The sequence below is a fragment of the Erpetoichthys calabaricus genome, chromosome 2, assembly GCF_900747795.2.
Source record: "Erpetoichthys calabaricus chromosome 2, fErpCal1.3, whole genome shotgun sequence".
In the NCBI taxonomy this organism is placed as follows: Eukaryota; Metazoa; Chordata; class Cladistia; order Polypteriformes; family Polypteridae; genus Erpetoichthys; species Erpetoichthys calabaricus.
The window spans coordinates 286704401-286716888 of record NC_041395.2 but is presented as its reverse complement, the minus strand read 5'-3'; positions in this window follow the sequence as shown (position 1 = coordinate 286716888).

The following is a 12488-nucleotide window of genomic DNA, read 5'->3' as shown; positions in this document are numbered from 1 at the left end:
AAGACAAATAATGTCCTGTCACTTAGTAAGACTGCAGCTGTGTGAGAATAGTGAACAGAGTAAAACAGCAGGCAGATCAAAGACGGATTTGTTTTGTTATTTAGGATGTGCCCACTGCATAGTGGGCAGAAGCGTGGTACATTTAATATCATGGCATTCCGAAATAAAGGTAATTGTCACTTTTGGACTTGCTTTTAAAGTCGCGATCGACACAGTAACAAGTCAGGTCTCTCAGTCTATTCAGATTTACAATTAAAATTATACATCACTAAAGAAGCATTTAGGAAAACTACTTTTAAGTGTAGTGTATCTTATTTCACTTTCTTAACAAAGCAGTGATTTCAAAATAAATGAATAGTACAGCAAGCGCTAGTTTGAAGGTTTGATTTGAAACGAGCGGTTGGTGCCACTTTGAGTGGCAGACGAACTCATACTCACGCTTGTAAAATTTGCTGAAAATGCAACTCGTGCCTATAAAATGCATTTTACTCAGACACAGACTTTTACCAATAATCTTTAATCCATAATCTTAACTCCATAAACTCATGCCAGCACAGCAGACTTCTCGCTGAGATGCCACACAGCAGAGTTAACCGAAAAACAGCAATACCTCGATGCCTCCAAAATACTAATAAAATCGGTCAACAAATGCATTGCAGTCTTTGGAATATTAATCAAAAGCTACAGGCTATTTTATTAACACACTGGACACCAGAATAGTGCATCACCAAGCCAGACACGCATGTATGTATAAAGCAAAAGAAACAAAGAGGCAGCTGTGCAACATGCACCCACACACAGCTAAACACAGAAGGAGATCAACGTAAAAAATCTTTCCCCATATGGAGCTCCCTCAGTATATCTTAGTTAGGATTGTCCAAGACCAGACCATCTACAGTGATGGAACCTAGAAGAAGTTAATCAGTCCGACTACTTTTGGTACCTTCATTAATGTCGTTTGATTGCTAAATTCTGTTGCTAATTTGAGGATTTTCCAGTAAAATATTATGTAGATAGTGTTAATGTCTGGCATTTTGCAATAAAAATAATGTAATTTTATGAAATGAATGCACTATGTTTTGTAATTATTAACAGTCCACATTAGTGGCTTTGAATGTATGTTCGACTTCCTACCAAAGGTAATGCGGAGTTACTGTCAGTGGCGATTACCCAGTTTGGGTATGATATGTGATTGTACAAGCTAAAAGGGCACCTATCAATCAAAAATCACCTATTAGGTGCTTTGTGTATACAAGTATGTACAGTATGTACATTTGATACGAAAGAGCAATTTTTCTTCATTGAAGAAATTATTAATACCTGGCCCTTGCAGTCTGATTGGACAGGCACGTTGCCCTGAGGCCCACCCACAGTGACACATCAAACTTGTGGATCAAAGAGCACAGCAGTGGGGCACAGATGGAAATAAAAAAGGATTTGAAGGTGTCTAGCTGTAAGTTTTACTAATGAAGAAAATAAGCTTACCATTCAAAAATACAGAAAGGCCAATCGTGGAAGTGAAGTGCAAAAATATGTGCAAAATCCTGCAGCTTTGCACAGCACTTCCAGATTAACACAATGGCAAAATTACTGCTGATAAAAATAAAAACTGTTTTTTTACAATCAAATATCAGCCTTTGTCTTCAAATAAGTCCTTATTTTAAATAACTTTGAGTTATATTTGAATAACGACATTCAGTCTAACAGCCCTATTGGTCAAACGCTCTGCATAACGTTTATCCTAAATTACAGCTTTTGCGATTTGCTACTCGCATTGTTTCAAATCACGATTTCAGTTTGAAACCAATTAATCGTTCAGCCCGAGCCAGCGGTGCCACAAAGAAGATCCTCAGGTTGAAACAAATGATTGAACAAGTGGGATTCACACTGTGGGAAAGGGTGCAGTCTAAATATTTGGCAGCAGGTGTAGGAGCGAAATGGCCAGAAGAGAGTTCAGCCTAATGTGGCTGTCCCGTCCACAGGGGGATGAGAGATCTCCTTTTGAATCTTGAAACTCAAAGCTTGTCAGTGTGCTTAGTGCTTCAAGTGGAACAAAATTAAAGGTACTGCACTGTTTATGATGATGCAGTAGCATTTAGTCGAAGAGCAGGGGATGGGGGAGTCTGATTTTAAATTTCAAGGGTTACTTTACAATGACTTTTGATCAAAGAAGAACAGGAGAGAGGTCCGCAAAACTTTCGTACACAGAGATTAATTGAATTGTGAAATTTCGAACGCTATGTTACAGTGACATTTGAACAAAGAAGAACAAGAATGGAGTCCGTGAAACTTTGAATCCTGCTGGTCCTGGTCCTACTCAAAGTAGAAATTAGAAGCCTCGCATTCATTACTGAGAAGCGGCACTTACCAGGAGGTGGCACAGAGCAAATTCCTGGACTGTGACAGTGGTGTAATGGCCAGTGATGCTGCCTCACAGCCCCAGATGCCATTGGTACTGTCAGTTGGGACTGCATATTCTACCAGTGTGTCCATAGGTGTCTCCTCAAGATACTCTGTTTTCTTCACACAACTCAAAGATGTGTGTTTTAGTTTGATTGGGTGGGAATGCTTAAGGTTCCCCTCTGAGTCAAAGCATTTTTGAGTTGTGCCCTGTGATTCTGACCTATGCTGTCACCCACTAAAATTCTATAATTGGATTTCACAATAAAAATTTAACTTGAATAGAGTGATAGATTAAAGTCTCCATATGCCTGTACAGTATTTATTGCATGGTGTTCTGTATTTCACTGCTGTTGATTTGTTTTTTTTTTAATCTGTGCATGCACTATCAGCCTGTCTTCTGAGAAGAGCACAATAAAAGAATAAATTACATTTAATTGAAAATGAATGCTAAAGCTATCAATTAGCATACATTTTAACACACCCTGAAGGGCTACAAATGCACATCTATCTTACTTTTCTAAATCGCTTAGTCCATGGTGGCATTGCAGGTAGTCAGTATACCACTCTCAAACACGCACTTACATTTGGACAGCACAGTAAAGACATAGGGGGCACTTCCAATCTCCACACCAGGCAAGGAATTAAAACCCTGGCCCCCTGAGCAGCGCGGCGGCAAGTGCTAAGCATTACAATACTGTGCCACCCAACCAATTATGCTACACATGTGAAAAGCTAGTGGCAAGAAAGAAAGAAAGAAAGAAAGAAAGAAAGAAAGAAAGAAAGAAAGAAAGAAAGAAAGAAAGAAAGAAAGAAAGAAAGAAAGAAAGAAAGAAAGAAAGGCAAACACTGTGACATGACATAAATCCAGAATAAAAAAAGAATGGCTGACAGACATAAGCCAGCTGGCGACACAACTCTGCCTGCACAGCACAGAGTCGAGTTTACCAAAGAATCAGTGGTGAGGTCTGAAATGACTAAGAATGGCCAGCTCGCCTATCGGACTTCAGTGGTGCCTCTTTGCTCATTTTCTCCTCCCATAGATAACATTTGTCACTTGCTTAACAAAAGAAGTTGGGCCCAGAACCTAAAAACCTGGAAGTGTAGCCTTAAGACACCAACAGTAGAGAGTAACGTAGTAAGTAACCATGACAGAAATGTAACAAATGCTTCACTTGCATGACCTCCTGGGTTCTTACCGAGCGTCCGATCCGCATTCATGCAAAGTCTGCACATCCTCCACACGTCTGGGTGTTTTTTCCTTCCCACTACTTCAGTTTTCCACCGACATCTCAGACACACACACACACACACACACACACATGTGGGGATAACTGCAGACTCTAAAGTGGGCCGCTGAGTGTGTATGAGTGGGCCCAGATAGATTAGCCAGGTTTTGAATGTTAAGTGTATAATATGTTGTTTTCTGTTACTTTTTGCCTAAACTGACTAATTTGTTCAAATCTCAGACTATAATCATATTGAATTTTTGTATACTACTAATTTAGCACTGAAATGAATAATTAACTTTTTTTTTTGGATGCACATTTATGATTTGTACCAACTGGATCACCACTGAATATTGAGTGGGGGAGAAAATGTTTAAATGGATGTGAGGAGAGGGAAATGTGCGAGGATTGTGGGGGCGGCAAATGTGCCAAAGTCTTTCAAGCTTTATTTAAAAAAAACTGACATTGATGAGACTAATTTGAAAATGATGGTGTTCTTTAAAGTGGCAAACACAGTTCCATAGCTGAATACATTTTTAATTACTTTCAATGTGGTCCCTTAAATAAAGATTTATTTCATTACATGAAACATCTGTTAACAAGCTGCCAAAGGAATGGCAGGACCGCTTTCCGCTGTTTGATAATGAGCTCTGGTTTGTGCCCCATTGCTCGCAGTAGACAGAGGAGAGGGGCCAAGGTAAACACCAGCCATTAGACAGTTGTCTTTGTGAGTACTCTTTATTAACAGCAGCTCTGTATATTCATTCATTTGAATATTATTTTAGTGTTTCTGATCTTTTTTCACTTAACTCTATGTGTGCCTTTGCACAGCGGAACAGAATTAGTGTTGCGTCAACAAGGAGACATCCCTGTGTGGAGTTTGCATGTTCTCCCTATGCCCGCATGGGTTTCCTCCCACAGTTTGCAGACATGCAGGTTAGGTGGATTGCTGTGGCATAATTTGCCCCAATGTGTAAGTGCCCCCCCCCCCACCCCACACACACACACAACAAGAAGTGCCAGTGCCCGAGTTCAGAACATACGAAAGAGACTGTGAATAGAAAAGGACATTGATCCCACTGCTGGCTTGACGTTCTGTTTCTAAATCAAGATTTAAGTGTCACCCTAACCCCTTATTTTAAAGGCACTAGAAAACTGGTTTGTTTGATTTATAATTTTCTGTTGGACAAAAACAAGTAGTGTTTTGTGCAGAATGTGCTGTTCAGCTTGTGCAGAGCGGGTCCTTATTGAAGACATCAATTTAAAGAGCCTGCTAGAATCCATTTTTGTTTTGCATTCCTTACTCAGCATTTTTCAGTCATGGCCCCTTGGCATCCACCTGCTTGATTCTTCATCAGCCTCTTCAGTTTTACTTCCTATTTCTATGGCACACTTCTAACATGCACACAGCACAATGCAATACTGTAATGCTTACAAATATGCAGGTTTTTTTTCAAATTAAATTTCTGAAACAGTCCAAATATTATAAAATAAATTATTAAAATGCTATGCTAAGGTTGGCTGGCTTCAGAAAATAAATGGAACCATTCCATTGGCCTTTGCTTATTAACAAGGGTTGTTTTCCACAGCTGGTGTCCTTGCTCCTCTGGTGACAAATGCACATTTTTTCTACTTCCTGTCTTTTGTTTGAGAAGAACATTCCAGTCACTTGCTCATTGACCTCTAGCAACCTTACCAGTGGTGTAAATTTCGGTGGTCATGAGGAATATGGTGGGCAACTGAGACTAGTGCCGAACTGGAAGCTGAGGTGGGAAAATTCAATGGACAACAGTAATGATGGTGGCAGAACCGCTGTACTACACCAAGGAAAGAAAAGGAAACAGAAAAGACTTGGTGACAGTCAATTACAGTTTAAGGTTCTTAATTAAAATTATACATGGACTTTTATATTTACCTTTTTATGGCATTTTAGTAAAACTTATAATCATACAACTCAAATATTATTTGAAAAACCGTAATTCCATTGTCGCTTTCCTCCTGACTGTTCTAATTTCCCCTTGGGGAGAAATAAAGTAAATCTATCTATCTATCTATCTATCTATCTATCTATCTATCTATCTATCTATCTATCTATCTATCTATCTATCTATCTATCTATCTATCTATCTATCTATAACACCGTGCTGGTAATGCTCTCGTCTTGCAGCTTTCAGATCCTGGGACTGCTTTTTCGTATTATTGACCATAATGTTCTACTTGAGCTGACCTATCATGCACTATCTGTTGTTGGCTTGCTTCATTCTAGTGAAGCCCCTAACATACATAAAGTGCCCTGATTCTGGAGGGCTTATTCCAGAATGTATTGTTCTGGTGTAATTATTACTGACTAGTGCCTGACTGTTGTGAGCTGTGCTCATTGCCACCAGCCATACACTTCCAGTCTGATGTTCACTTTGTTGCACGCACACATATAATGCATTCGCTCATACACAGCTTACACAGTTGCACATGATGTAACATGAATAATGCACACCAAGCAGAAGTAATTTAGCATGTAAAGAATATGTAGTATCTGATTGATAAGGAGGTGATCAACCTACTTACATGCACACCCAGTAAAATTCACACAAAAAGGAATACTGAGGACTTTGTTTTAATTGTTTTTGACTGACGGGCAACATTTGCACTATAGCACCCTCTAGAGATCCCACCTGACATATGTAGTGTCTGATCCAAATTACCTACCCAGTAAAACTCTCACAGAAAGAAGTACATTTCCCAAAATTGTTTTTTTTAAATTTTGTAAATGTGCACTAGTCTGGAGACAGTACTCCCTTGGTCCTGTCTGCAGTCAGCTATGGAGTCCCATAGGGCTCTGTGCTGTGGCCTCCTCAAATTATTTTGTAATTGTTGTTCTTCACAGGGTGTAGTCTCAGAGCATTTACCCCTAAAATTTATAAGTGTAAAATAAATAAGCAAAATAAACACAGAGAGAATCAGATTTATCTCTCAGAGAATTAACATAAATTTAAATACACCATCAATTTAAAATGCCATTGACATTAGAATTGAGTTAATGCCCAGTTAACAATGGAGGTGAGCAAATCAAAAACTGGGGTCCGCAGCCTATAATGACAGGCAAAGCAACACCTGATTTGCACTTGTGGGCAATCTGCAACATCAGAAGTACAAGCTGAAATCCACAAACTGAAGGTTTGAGAAGGCTGATTTCCAATCTCTAGTGCCTCTAAACGGCAGAAGAAGTAGTGACTTGCAATGTAGAGATGACACTGCATGCCACAGCATGACACAGGAAAAAAAGAGAATCAAGGACAGTCAGTAACTGTTCAGAGCATTTGCCAAGTGTCCAAGCTTTTTTTTTTTGACCAAATAATTAATTACAGAACCGGTTGGTGACACACACAGCTGTTTAGCAGCTCTAATCAGGATATGCTAGACTAAAGTAGTGGGCCTTCAGCCTGGATTTAAATGCTGTGATCAACAAGGCCCAGGCACAGTGGCCCTTCTGGAAGCAGGCAGATTGTTTTCCAGCTTTTTGGCCCTGTAGTTAAACACTCGGTAGTCGATAGTTGTAACATTTATCCTTGGAGCACTCTGAAGACCTGCATCTTGAGATCACAATGTGCACTCTGTTTGTATGCGTTGATTAGTACTGTTCAGTAACTGAGGCCCAAGACATTTACCATGTTATATTGTAGAAATCGGCCCGAATGTTACCTAGAAGCCAATTCTTTTCTCCTTCAAATTGTTGCCTATTTTAGAATTTGTTATTAGAAAACATAATTTTAACTTTTATTTGTATGCTGTTGACACTAAGCAGAATTTATTCAAGCAATCCTTCTTAAATTATTACACTAATTAACTCATTTATTGATTAAACACTGGATGAGTACGATAAAGCGCATTTTGCGGTCTGTAACAGAATGCAGGTTTTAATGAAATCACTGCGCTCAGGCTCAGAGGGGCGTAGATGTGTGTGGCAGCGTTGAAGAGGAGCACCGGGGTGTTGATGAGGGAAATGGCAGAGCACGCATTCATGTGCAGACACATGTCGTTCAGCCAGTTTCCACATTAATGCTCTAGGGTCTGTAAGTAAGGCACCCTTGGGGATAAAAAGAACCAAAGCATGATAGATCTGGAAAAGGGAAAAAGAAACAAAAGGAAGCATTTGGGGGATAAACGAAAGAAATGAAAAGTAAAGAGAGGCACGATCATGGCTAAGCTGGTGTGATGTGGAGGCAAGCAGTTGGGAAGTGGCTCTAAAAGGAGCAAGCAGTCATTGCTCACAACGCAGGGTCATCCCGCTAAGTTTGCACCAAGTGGGCTCCCACTGAAGGCCACGGAATAGTAGTGGAAGCACGAGCTGGTTTTGAGAGATGCCTGCACTTATTGAAGAAAATCTGCTCATGCCGACGGTGATTTCCTGGGACTGTGGGTGAAAGAAGAGATAATAAAGTCAGTGACCGCACCCCCTTTTGTTCAGGAGTGGTAGTACTTACCTCTGCTGAGCCTTGAAAGGTGAGCCTCAGACATGCAAGCGTGACAAGAATTTTATTTTCTCTAAGTATTCCACTGCTCATTTCACATCGCATGACTGGCATGTTAGGCTTCTTGTCGACCCACTTGTGTGAGTGTTGCTCCCCTTCATAGTTGGGGCTGCTGTCCAGATCAACTTTCTTCTACTGCTTTGCTAGCATTCCTACCACATGCACTTCAGAACACGTCATTCACCTGAAGCTATACCTGTTCGGGCCTGGTCAGTACTTAGATGGGAGACCAACCAGGAAAAGCTTGGGTTGCTGCTGGAAGTGGTTTTTGGTGAAGCCATCAGGGGACACTTACCCTGTGGTCTGAATGTGGATCCTAATGCACCAGTGCAGTGATGGGGACACTGCTGTGAAAACTGACGCCGTCCTTCGAATGAAACATAAACCCAAGGTCCAGACTTTCTGTGGTCATAAAGATCCCCGGGTATCAGTTGTAAACAGTAGGGCGTATCCTGATGTCCTGGCTAAATTGCCCTCCATGGCTTAGTTATTCCGGCTCCCTAATCATCTACTGTCTCTATTTGTCTCTCTCTCACCCCTCAACCACCTAATAGCTAATGTGTGGTCCGCGTACTCATGCGAAATGGCTGCCGTCGCACCATCCAGATGGTTGCTGAACACTGGTTATGGTTGAAGTGGCTCCCCACTCTTTTTGTAAATTGCTTTGAGTAGTGAGAAAAGTGCAATATAAATATAAAGAATTATTATTATTATTACTTTAATAGTTTTTGAGTTTATTTTGAGCAATAACAATATGTAATGCATTATTACAGAAATTGTCATTCATAATTCATTTTAGTAATAATTATTTTTATTAGTAATTTTCGTGTTTATGGTAATCATTCACTTAAACATTTTTTTCTGACTAGATAATATTTTATGTTGTCCCGTGCCTCTATGTTTAACAGCTTGCGGCCTCTTTCTCTGTGTGTTGTACACTCTGTCTGTGTCTTCTTGTCCATTCTCCTCTGGAACGCCAACATACCAGCTTGTTAGGCTAACTGGAGACTGTAAATTTGCACAATGCAAGTGAGGGTTGACAAGTCAGTGTTTGATAGAGTAAGTGTTTCAACCTATGGCTTAGCATTCCATTCTTATTTGGTTTCTACCGTGCACCATAAACTGACTGGCTCCCAACAACTGCATAGTAACAATAGTGGTAATAGGATACGAATAGATGATCGGGTGTAAATTTTACTAACTTTTCCTGTGACAAGTTCTTTCTTTTTGTCCAGTTAGTGTATTGTGAAGGTCTTTTAGTTAATTTGCTGCTTCTAACTTTTGGCATAAAGGCATCAAACATTTAGCAAATTGTTTTATTTTTGAAATCCACCTAACTCAACTGAAAATGACTGAATAATTGTAATAATGTTATTTTCTTCTTAAGATGATTACCTGAGATTATAAGCAAGTCCACACCTGATAGTGAAAATAAGCAAACCAATGGTATGCACTGTGTGTAAATATGCATTTATCTTGGGGGCCACTGTTGCTAAGCAGCTTGTATAAACATCCTGACCGTAAATTGTGCAAAAAAAACCTCAAAGCATTCTTTAGCTACAATACTCCAAAGTGTTATTCTTCAGACATTCACCAACGCTGAAATATTTTGTAACAGAGATGATGGCTACCTTTTTAAGTACACCCATGTAGTTAGTAGTGGCAGTAAAAATAAAAGTGTTATATTTTAACTGCTGCTCTGGTGTATCAGTCAAGGCACTATAGCATACTAACATGTTTGAGGTTTAAACCGTGTAACTGAAGGTGAAATTTATTAAAGACCATTTCTGGAAAGTGTTAGATTTAAACTTAGTTGTTCGTGTTGCAGTTCCATTTTATTAGCCACAAGATGCAATTGCTTCAAGTGTTTATTATATTTTTACTGAACTCGTGCTATGTCGTACAACTTACTGCATGGTTTGTACATTTCTATCAAACATGCAGCATAATGCACAGTATCATGGCATGCTGCCAGCAATCAAACAGGGCATTTGTATTTTTATTTGCTTGTCACATTCCACAGTGATGTGTTACTACTGTACGTTAAATGAAAAACAAGTTGTTTTGTGCTTAACAATAAATGGGAGAATAGGAGCAGATGTAACTTACTCCTGTTGAAATATAATAATTACTTTCGATATAATTCTGTAAAATTTCAAATAAGTTCCTATATGAAGAACAGTAATATTCATCAGCTGTACACCAAAATGATAATAGCAAACTACAACTCCCACAATTATACAGAACTCCATATAGTTCATTCAGCATCTGTAAACTTGGAGTGTTTTGGTTTCCTCAATAAAGTGAATCATTATTAAAACACCAGAGCTAATCATTTGAAACAAGAAGCCCTCTTCATGCACATTCAGTTCTCAGCCTCATGCCCACTGAATGTTGTTTCTTCTCCTTGATGCTATTTTAATTGCTGTAAATTGTAAAACTGTCCTGGTGGGACTGAGCCTGGTCACAGGCTGTTATCTCTTATGGTCAATTGTTGCTGGCTAGCGATGGATAACTGATTTAGAAATTAGAGTAACGTAAGTGCTCTTCTTTCAAAGAACTGTTTTCTATGAAAAGCTCGATGTACTAAAAAACCAATGAAACTATTATAAAAATATGGATAATACTCATAAACTTTACAGTGTTTACTATACTCATACTTCTATTCATAATATATATACATAAGACCTCAGTTGTGCTAGACCATCAATTATGTTGTCTGTTTTTTTTTTTCAGAATTCACTGTCTTAATCTTCTTTATTTATTTATCTGGTTTGTACAATGCTATATACTGTACACGCTGCCATTCTTTATTATATTCTGTAAGTGCCTTGAGCATGGGAAAGGCGCTATATAAATAAAATGTATTATTATTATTATTATTATTAAAATAAAGCTGAATCAGTTTCCACTCTCTATGTAAAGTTTACAGATTTATTAGAGTTTTCGCTGTTGTTTCTAATTATGTTTCTTCAGCATCTGTCCGTCCCTGCAGTCTAACAATCAGTCAGCACATTATGTATGATGAGGTCTCGTGTTTCATTCTGCACAACTCTGGATGTTCTTTAATGGAAGTGCTTCCAAGGCATGGTGAATTTACTTGTGGGAAACAAATAATCACACTGAATGTATCGGAATGAAAACATAGACAAGTTAGCTGAGGGGAGCGCATTTTTTAAATTACTCAACTAGAACAATGTGAATTGAAAAGTATGGTAGAATGTGCCATATTGGAGCCTTTTGAAAACAAGTTACTTTACACAGGGTGCACTATGAGGGAGTGTGATCTTGTGGGTAAACCACAGGGGTGCCTCTTCCAGACCTGCCTCTGTAAGAACCCCCCACCCCCAAGGATCCAGGTAATCTGCCTGTGCTCAACCTTGTCAAGCACTTTGGGATGCTATTCACAACATGAAGGAAATATATCAGAAAATAAAATCCAATATATTTTCAATATTTCTACTCCACAGACTATACATATCATTTCCTCAAAACTTATCTATAACTAAGACTTAATCTGTTCCTTTTTCTAATGGAAGGAAAAGCTTTGCAAGCATTTATTTTCCAAAATGCTATCTGTCCAGTTCAGTCTCCTAACCCTAATGGACCTTACTACCTGCCTAATTTCTTTCCTACACATTCACTCGCTGATATGTCCATTCATCAATACATTTCTATTCTGTTGTCTTATTCTGGGTCACCGGGAGCTTGTGTGTGTATTCCTGCAGCACTGAGTGCACTGAGCCTGGGCAGAGCAGCAGTTCACTGAGGGGCACTCACTCATGCACACACACACACACACACACACAGACACAGTCCCAGGGAACAAACAAGGGGAGAACTTGAAAACCAGCCCAGGACTCTAGAGCTGTGGGGCAGCATGCCTAAACACTGTGCGGCCATGATTATTCAGGTATTGTTGAGTTTAGCGCAAATTTCAATTTGGATAAGCTCAAGAAGCAAATCTCTTCCATCCATAGTTGCAGACATTGGGTTTCTTTGAGTGAATAACCAGCTAAAATGAAACACAAAACAAGATACTTACATCATATGTGGTTATATCTAAATGTAATTAGTTCTCATTATTATTCTACAGAGTCCAGCTCATCTTCTAGCATGAATACATATATATTCATTGATATTATTTATTGCCATTTCTTTGTCTGGTAATTTGCATCTGCTTCATTAGGTTATCAGGTGATGTGCTGTATCGTACCCTTCACTTTGATATTTCTGCACCATGGGGACTAGAAACAAATATTTCTATCATATTGGAAGTTATAATGATTGAGTTTGACTTTAATTGAACTGACAATAAGAAAATATGAAC